Source organism: Nelumbo nucifera, chromosome 7 (assembly GCF_055504915.1).
Source record: "Nelumbo nucifera cultivar China Antique chromosome 7, China Antique-T2T, whole genome shotgun sequence".
In the NCBI taxonomy this organism is placed as follows: domain Eukaryota; kingdom Viridiplantae; phylum Streptophyta; class Magnoliopsida; order Proteales; family Nelumbonaceae; genus Nelumbo; species Nelumbo nucifera.
Genome location: NC_142655.1, coordinates 54994824 through 55005000, shown reverse-complemented (window position 1 = coordinate 55005000; position 10177 = coordinate 54994824).

Here is a 10177-nt window from a genome sequence, read left to right as displayed (position 1 = left end):
AGACGACGCCAATTGAATAATCCATTTTTGGTTATATATCAATCTTTTGGCTAAGTACCTCGTCTTTTGGTTTGCTTCCAGGTGGCCGATGACTTAGAGGCCGAAGTGGAGCTGCCTAGGTGCCAAGCTACCTGTGAGGTGCCGAGCTGCCTGTGAGGTGCTGGGCTGACCAGGTGGCGAGCTGCCTGTGAGACGTCGGGCTGACCAGGTGTAGGGCTCCCTCTGTGGTGCCAAGCTGACCAGGTGCAGGGCTACTTGTGTGGTGCCGAGCTGACCAGGTGCAGGGCTGCCTGTGAGGTGCCGAGCTGACCAGGTGCAAGATGCCTATGAGGTGCCGAGCTGACCAGGTGCAGGGCTGCCTGTGACGAGCTGCTTGTGCAGTGCCGAGTTGTCTAAGTTGCCAGGCTACAAGATGGTGAGTTGCTTGTGGTGAGCTGCCTGTGGCGAGCTACCTGTGGCGAGCTTCCTGTGGCGAGTTACCTGTGGCGAGCTGCCTAATTGACAAGAGGCTGCACTTAGTTGGCATGAGGTGCGAGGTGTCACAATGTCACTAGAGGGCCAAATCCGCCCTCCTCATTTGCCCCTCACTCCCGTGCTGAAAGTAACTCGGCGAAGGGAGTAGATTTCTCCTTTTGGCCCGTAATTCGACGAGCTCGTAAACGCTGATTCAGTTTCTTAGGCTCGAGGAGCTGCCCGTAAGGTGCTGAGATCTCTGCCAGTTTGGTACTGTAGCCCTTAGGCTCTGGAAGCGACTTCTGGTCCATTCCTGGACTTTTCCCATGCCGAAGAGGCAACTGGGTCATGTGCAGTAATGTGGCCCTTAGGCTTTGGAAGCGACTTGTAGTCCACTCTTGAACTTTTCCCATGCTGAAGAAGCGACTGGGTCTTAAGCAGTATTGTGGCCCTTAGGCTTTGGGAGCGACTTGTAGTCCACTCCAGAACTTTGTCCATGGTGAAGAAGCGACTGGGTCTTAAGTAGTAATGTGGCCCTTAGGCTTTGGGAGCGACTTGTAGTCCACTCCTGAACTTTGCCCATGCTGAAGAAGCGATTGGGTCTTATGTGGAGCCGAAGTCTTTTATCAGTTCACCAGTTCGCGCCTGGGCCAAGTCGCTAGGTCTGCTCCTGGGCCAGGCCGTTAGGTCGCGCCTGGGCCAGGCCGCTAGGCCACACTTGTGCCAGGCTGTCAGGTCGTGCCTGTGCCAGGCTGCCAGGTCGCGCTAGGGTCAGAACCAGGCCGCTAGGACGTGCCTGTGCCAGGACTAGGCCGCCAGGTCGTGTCAGGTTCAAGGCCAGGCCGCCAGGTCACGCCTGGGCCACGGCTGCGCTGCATCACCCTCGTTAGTGACGTCGGTTACCCACTCCTACAAGAAGCTACTAGGAGCTCGACCTACGGGGAAGCACTACTGACTTTAGGTCACCAACTCGCACGGGAGCCTTGGATGGCTCGACCGACAGGGGCGTCCATGCAATCTGTTGGCCGTTAACTCCCGCGGAAGCCATGAATGAAGAGCTCATCTTTGTAGAGGGGACCTCGCGAAGAGGACTGATGAGGTTTTATCCGAGATGAAATAAAGTTGGTAGAGCTGCTTAGTCTTTGAGTTCATAAAAAATGGAAACTAGAAAGTGAGAGCTATTAGTTTCTAAAAGGTGAGAACTTAGCTTTTTGGAAGAAGAGGCCTTAGCCTTTGGGAGGATGAGAACTTAGCTTTTTGTAGCATTTCCCACTGACGGCGCCAATTAAAGAATCATTTTTTGGTTATATATCAATCTTTTGGCTAAGTACCTCGTCATTTGGTCCGCTTCCAAGTGGCCGATGACTCAGAGGCCGAAGTGGAGCTGCCTAGGTGCCGAGCTGCCTGTGAGGTGCTGGGCTGACCAGGTGGCGAGCTGCCTGTGAGGTGCCGGGCTGACCAGGTGCAGGGCTGCCTGTGTGGTGTCGAGCTAACCAGGTGCAGGGCTGCCTGTGTTGTGCTGAGCTGACTAGGTGCAGGGCTAGGGTAGGTTTTAATAAGTTCATAAAACTATATGAGATGTTTTAGTAAATGACCCTAAATTATATACTAATAACATATTATTTACAAAAAAAAAAATAATTCTTTTGAGTAAAAAAACATAATAAATAATTACTGAAAATTATTAAATATTATTAATAAATTATAAAAATACCACATTTTGTTTATTTGTGAAAAATTCATAGGACTAGAATAGCCTATCACAAAAATGTTGATTTTAGGGCTCCCAAAATCTATAAAAAGAGAAAATGGGAAGGATAATGTTGAACATGCAATGAACAAAATGTGAAAAGAATGGGGAAGAATCGAGAAACATGCCTATTCCAATCAATGGGAATGATTCTATGGAACAAAACTACTTGCAAAGATGAAAATAGAGAAAAGGAATGAGACTAATGGTAAAATAGATATAACAAAGGGAGAATATGTTTTTCATAACATTAGGCTCCCAAATGGTGGCAAAAAAACTCACCTATCTATGCTCTCGACAATGATGGGTAGCAGCATTCAAGGGGGTTCTAGCAACAGTGAAAAAGGAAGAAGAAAATGGGGTTCCTTCTCATGTTAAATAAGGAGTATCCATTGTCTTTTCATAAAAATCTGTACTATATATATAAGTGTGGATGAAAAACACAACATAGCATTTGTATTGTGTACTTTATACCTTTTGCTTTTACACTTTTAAAAGTATGAAAAACCCCAAAGGCTACTTTTGGAAACAATGCAAATGGAGTGTAAATCCTGGTTCTGGGTAAATTTGTACTCTGGTTCACTTTTGCTTGTGTTTGGCAACATTACATTTATGTACTGACAAATGACAAAAAAACACATTTTCTTATGCATATTTACATTGATAATAAGATGTAAAAGTACATCAATAAAAAAAAAAGAAGTAAATTTGCATTCATGTGGGCTTTTGATAAAAATGCATATGATTTATTGGAATTTGTGTTTGCATCCATTACAACTAAAAGTTTGTTTGGTAAGAAGGTAAATGTGTCAGTGCAAAATTAACCCAACTTTGCAATTTATATGGACTGCTTTACACTCTACATATTTGCATTTACACTTATTTGCATTGTTTCCTAACGCAGCCAAAAGCACGAAGTCAACTTTTTATAATTTGTGCTTTTGGCGAAATTGTGCTTTCATTTTCGTAAACGTGACTACCCTTCGATAAAACTCTTAACCCAACCTCTACTTGCCACTGCTAGAATTAAACTACCGTTACTAGTCTCAAACCCCAAAACCACCAGAAACTATCACCAGAAGTACAAATGGGTGTGGTTTTGCCAAATAGAAAATGGTACTTTTGTTTTGGAAAGCATACTTTTCTAATTTTTTTACCCAAATGGTTTTCAAAGCAAAAATACCAAAGGCTGCGTTTGTAAATGATACAAATAGAGTGTGAATGCAAATATGCAGTGTAAAACGGTTCATGCAAGCACAACATTGGGTTAGTTTTGCATTGACAAATTTACCTTCTTACCAAACAGGTTTTTAGCTGCAATGGATGTAAACACCTAATAAAGTATATGCTTTTTTTATCAAAAGCCCACTTCAATGCAAATTGACTTCTTTTTATTCATGTACTTTTACATCTCATTATCGATGTAAACATGCATTGGAAATGTGTTTTCTATCATTTGTCAATGCATTAATGCATTATTACCAAACACAGGCAAAATTGAACCAGAGTGTAAATTTACCCTGAACCGGGATTTACACTCCATTATATCATTTCCAAACACAACAAAAGTAAAAGTATTTTATGTACTTTATACTTTGATATTTTTATAAGTACAAAAGTAAAAGTCTATCCAAACAATGCTAAATCTTATATTTTTTTTGACAAATGAGTAAAACAAATTGTCAAATGTCCATTTTAACCCCACATATGAAAACTTTTGTCTATCGATGTAATTCAATAAAGAAACAAAATAAAAAATTATTATGATGATTAATAATTAATGATTTGATAGTAATCATTAATAATGATTATAATGATTAATTACAAAATCATAAAAATTAACGATAATTATTATAATAATAATAAATAAATTAATTAATAATTAATTTTAAGAATTATTATTGATTCATAATTACAAATAATCACCATAATATCGAATAATTTATAATAAGTATTATAATCATTAACAATTAATTAATCATCAATAATAATGAATAATTATTAGTAACGAATAGTGAATTACCGATTCATTAGTAATTAATAATTCATACTAATTATTCTAAATAAATATTATTTATTAATTATGTAAAAGCTAATAGTTTTATAATGACTAATAATTAATTATAATAATTATTACCAATTAATAATTGATCAATTTTATATTACAATAATTATCTTTAAATATAAATATTATATTATATTATGTTCTTAATTTTATATAATAACGTCATTAATAATGTATTAGTACTAAAAATTAAAATTTGTTATAATAACTAATAATTAATTATGATTAAATATTTATTATTGTTGTTCTTAATTAAGAACAATTATATTACTATATTAGTTGTGAATACTAATTTTACATTATAATACTATATTAATATTATATTATAATATTGATTAATATTTTCTTATTTTCTACATATTAGAACATTAATTATCACAATATTAATATTGAATCATTTTATTATGTTATTAATTTTATAATATTATATTATGGACACTATAACAATATTATATTACCTATTATTATTGTTATTATTATTATCATCATCATTATTATAAATTATAAGATGCTAACAATTATTATAATTAATTAATTTATAATAGAATATTATATTATTAATATTAGAATACTATTATGCTATAATAAAAAATGTAAACTATTGTAGCATCATTAATATTTTATTACTATGATTAATATTATAATATTTAATTGCTATATTATAATATTAATTATTATGACAATAATACTATAATGTTATTACTTTTACAATATTAACTAATTACTGAAATTAATAATATTATTATTATAATTATTAAAAAGGATTATTGTAATTGATATTATAATTAATGAATTTATTAATTAGCGCTTAGTTGTTGTGTTAAATTACCATTTTTCAAATAATTCTAACAACTTGATTATTTCATTAATAGTTAATTGAATATATAATTATTTCTAAAAATACATATTTAAAAATTAAAAAAATTCCTAATTAATTGCAACTTGTTACGTGTAAAGAGTATTTATTTAAGCAACTACCTACTAATTATTTGATTATTTCAGTGAGTACATTTTGCACTACAACATAAATAGTCTCCGATGTGACATTATTTTCTCCCTTAATTGTCTCATTTAAGAGAAATCATTATGATCAACATAAATAGAATGAGGGCAATCAATATAAATTGTAACATTAAGCAAAAGAATGATGCAATAAGGTACCAACTTCCAACAAACTAGTTGGTAAGGTCTTTGGTTAGTCGTAGCGAAGACTTGGAATCGAATCCCGCCTACACCTAAGTTGGCGAGGTTTTGGGTTGGGGGATGTGCTACATTCCGTTATGTAACCCTTCGAAAAAGAAATTAAAAGAAAAAAATGATCCGTGTGAGATCTAATTGCCACCCCTTTAGACATTTTGCCTGTTGATTTGTGATAGGTATTAAAGACCTCATAGCAATCCACTAAATAAAACCCTATATTTATCAAAAAATTGCAACCATGATTACTAAGATGAAGAAGCACACAGATGTTCCTATTTTTAAAGAAGCGTAGTTTAGAATACATACAAATTTTATATGTGTGATACAAACTCTATTCAAATAAATATTACTGCAAGGTAAGCCTCTCATTGTTTAGACATCCAATTTAAAGAATACATCCCTAGGTGTTTTAATTAAAATCATGCATGTCTAATACTTGTACGTCATATAATAATATTAGTGTTTCAACTGCGTTTGTTCTAATTGAACATGAAAATTTTCCTTTACGTGGACAACAACTTGTATCCAATATTGTTTCCTCATAAATAAATAATGCCTACCATGTATTGTTACCTCTTATATACACCTGTCCAAGAAGAATTGTTCCGCACCATGGTAATACATAATACTATGACTACCATGTATTGTTACCTCTTATATACATTTGTCTAAGAAGAATTGTACTGCACTATGGTTATACATAATACTATGATTACCATTGTTTCTTTTTGTCACTCTACGAAAAACAATAATAATTTAATGAATAAAATGACAATAACATAATAAAACAAATAAGTTTTAACATCGAATAAAACTAAAACAAAACGTCCTTCTATGTCTATCAAGAATAGATCAATACACAATATTTAAGATAACTAATACGAATGAAATGATGGTTTGTTAAAAAAAAGAACAATTATATCAAAGTTTTATCATTGCTCAATATCAATATCCACGAGAAAGACGTAATGCCATATAATATTGGTGCACCATCATATCATCTACTACATTTGTCAGTAATATTTTCACTAGGGGTGAACATTTGGTTTATTAGCTAAAAACCGAACTGAATAAATCAAAATTTTAAAAATTAAACTTAAAAAATAAGAACTAAACCAAAATTTAGAAAAACCAAAATAACTGAAACTAAAATTTTTGGTTCGATTTTTTGTTATTTTGGTTAAAATCGAATTTTAATAATATATACTCTATTATATATATTATAACATATAATATATAATATATATTATGAAACCAAATTTTAGTATATTATATATTAATATATAATTATATAATTATATTATTATATTATATGTTACATATTATATATTACATATAATAATAAAAAGTTTGGTTAATTCGGTTAACCAAAATTCTAATTCTAATAACTGAATTCGAAAATCAAATTAGCTAAAAATCAAATTAACCGAGTCAATTTAATCAAAACCGAAATCGAAATTTTTTATTCGGTTTTTTTGTTTTAACTGAATAGTGCTCACCCCTAATTTTCATGTAACAAAATCATAAATTTATGATCCTTAGGTGAATCATCTTCATTTTTAATTGATTCTTCATCTCTGTCCCCTTCTACATTATTGCCTTCATTTTCTGTAAACACTTCATCCCAACATTCACACTCGTTATGTAGTTATGGAGTGCAAAATATGTAATAACTAAATCTCGTTGAACTAGAAAAAATGAATAATGTCATTAGTTTCAAAATTTGAAATCGTGTTTTAAGAATCTCGAATTCTCGCCTATTTACATTCTGTAATTTCACATAAGCTTATTTAAACCTCTCATCCCTATTTCTTGGTCAACTATGATAGAAATCTGATATCTAATATTCTTGTTCTTGATATAAAACCATTAAATAATGAGTGTGTGAAAGTGTTTGATCACACAAGTTATAATTATCTAAAATAAATATTATAATATTATTAATTTTAACATACGAGAAGAATTTATAATTGTTATAATCTTTAAAAAGTGGAACTAAATGTTTAATGAGAGGCAATAACTAAAATTGGTGATTTAACTGATCAATTACAATGGTTCTCAAACTCCTTACATCATGTGTAACCCTCTCCACCCAACTGTAACATATATAAATATTATATTAAAGTCAGAGATAGATTAGACATTTTGGTAACAATGCTTTCCACCATTAGCTCTGTATGGCATTCACTCTGGTGGGATAATTGTGGATATAAATGTACAATCTAATGCATATACGACACCTTTATACATAATAAAAATATTGTTAATAAATAAATTGAATCGTGCTTAAAATATATAATTGTATTTAAAAATTTGTACCTGAAATATCTATTAAATCCTTTGATGGTGACCAATATTACTTGGGCTTAGATCCTAGGTTGATATAATCATCTCACCTACAAATGCCATTATGGCGTCCAACACTTCATGGAATACATGGTACATGGTATTCTTTAAATGTTAAAAATGATATTTATCATAGAAAATTGTTAAATTTGACAAATGCCAGAAAAGAAAAATTGTAATATATTCTCTTTGACGATAATGTTACAATTATATTGTCTTGTGTATTTGCTCGTCTCAACTTATAAGTAGTATAGTATACCAATGTTCGCTAAGTGAAGATTAATTGTCTAGGCGATAAGTTTTAATTTGTAAATATTACTTTTAAAAATTACAATTGAAGTAGAATGTTAACCAATGTAATCCTAACATCTACTGTTAACATCTATATTTTAAACATATGAGAAAATTGATAACGTGTTGCATGGTATTGAATCACAATACAATTCTAATTGGCCTTGACTATTAATGAAATATAATTTGCTAAATTATTGTTTTAAATTCTGAAAAAACACAAAGGTACATAAGAACACTTTTATATTTATATAAGCTAATTATTAAAGTAATTAGTAATATTTTTTAGATAAATTAATTTAAAATAGTTTAAAAGTTACAAAAAAAAACAAATTCAACCAACACAAATGATAATAGATATAACTAATGAAGAAAAGAACCCATAAAAGTAACTTGCAATCATAGGCATCCCTCATAATATGAAGAGTTTTCCCACCATTTATTGCAACAATGCGAGTTGCACATTTATAGGCACATTCCCATGTAGCCTTATCCATTTCATTTTATATTTCACATTCTCGACAAATAGCATGGATGGTGAAATATGCTACGGGTGTGTTTCGAATACCCCAAATTCCAATAATGCATATATACACTCTGCGACTATGGGTCGTGATTCAATTTCATTTGGATGTGGGTTGCTTGGATTGGTATAAGAAATGGGTTTTGTGGCACATGTTTCCTCAAAATATTTATTAAGTTGCTAATAGAATCATTGATGTTTTAGAGATCTTTAAACACTTTAGCAATTCTACTCGTCTAGATTTTTTCGTATAATCAAAGACGGACCAAATATAAATTATACTCGCTCACCATGATTATCACTAGAATCATTTTTCTCCTTCGTACGTCCTATTGCCACACTAATATGGAAACCACTATTAGAATGTGGTGTATTACTAAAAGTATTCTTCAAATTAGATAATGAATCTCATGGCACTAATCCTCATTTCCTTAGACTCCAATAGTCTTGTCTAGTGACACAGACACCTCAGAATAATGGTTTACACTCATTAGCCCATTAGAGCCCTGAACGTCTAAACTACTTCGCACATGAGTGACTTTCTGTTTATATGGTATGAAGAATTAGAGAAAATTTTTAATGAATATCAAAATATGGAAAAAATCAAATAATTATTGCCTATTACCTTTAAATAATCATTTCACTGTTCATCAGATGAATTCATTGTACTAATGACTGGATCAAAACCTTCACCTATCACAAATATCAAAGAAGACCATTTTTTATACTATTTCCTTAAATAATCATATTGGTTTTTGAGTTTTTTTTGCTCTCAAAAACCCTTGTAAACTCCTGTGTTTTTTGAGGTACACGTGGTTAAGATTGACATACCAAATCGATTGATAGTGTTTCATTTATACAGGCATATAAGAATATCTTTACGAGTTTAGGGTCTTAATTTGCCCTTACTTTATCCTTTAATGTTATTTATACACCTATATTAGGAAACATATTAGCAATAATATATACGATAACTTAACTATATATATTAAATTTGCACATTTCAACATACTAAATCCAAAATATTATATATTGACTTTCTAAATATATTAAAAAATTATAATATAAACCAACAAATGTACCGATCAGTCATACATGTAAATGGGTATATATTACATATATTAGTAATATACATACAAATATATACATTAAATGCATTATTATATTATGTTATATTATATTATATTATATTATATTATATTATATATGTAAATAATATATGTCACATTTGTACACATATATAATATAGGGAGAATGACGGTTCAGCCCAGGGTCATAATTTGTAGGCCCAAAGTACTGTTGGGGTAGGTGCCAGCTTAGAATTTATGCTAATTCACGGGTGGGCATTGGTGCATAAAGTGTGGGTTGTTGTCATTTTGAATGCTTATAGCTTTATAGTGGAAATCAGAAATCTGCATTAGGCCTATCCGTACTTTTCCGTATAATTTATTTATGTACATATATAATTATATATAGACTATTGTTAAAAATAATAATAAATTAATAAAAGTATAAGAAAAACTAGTAACATAGGCTCTCAAACGAGATG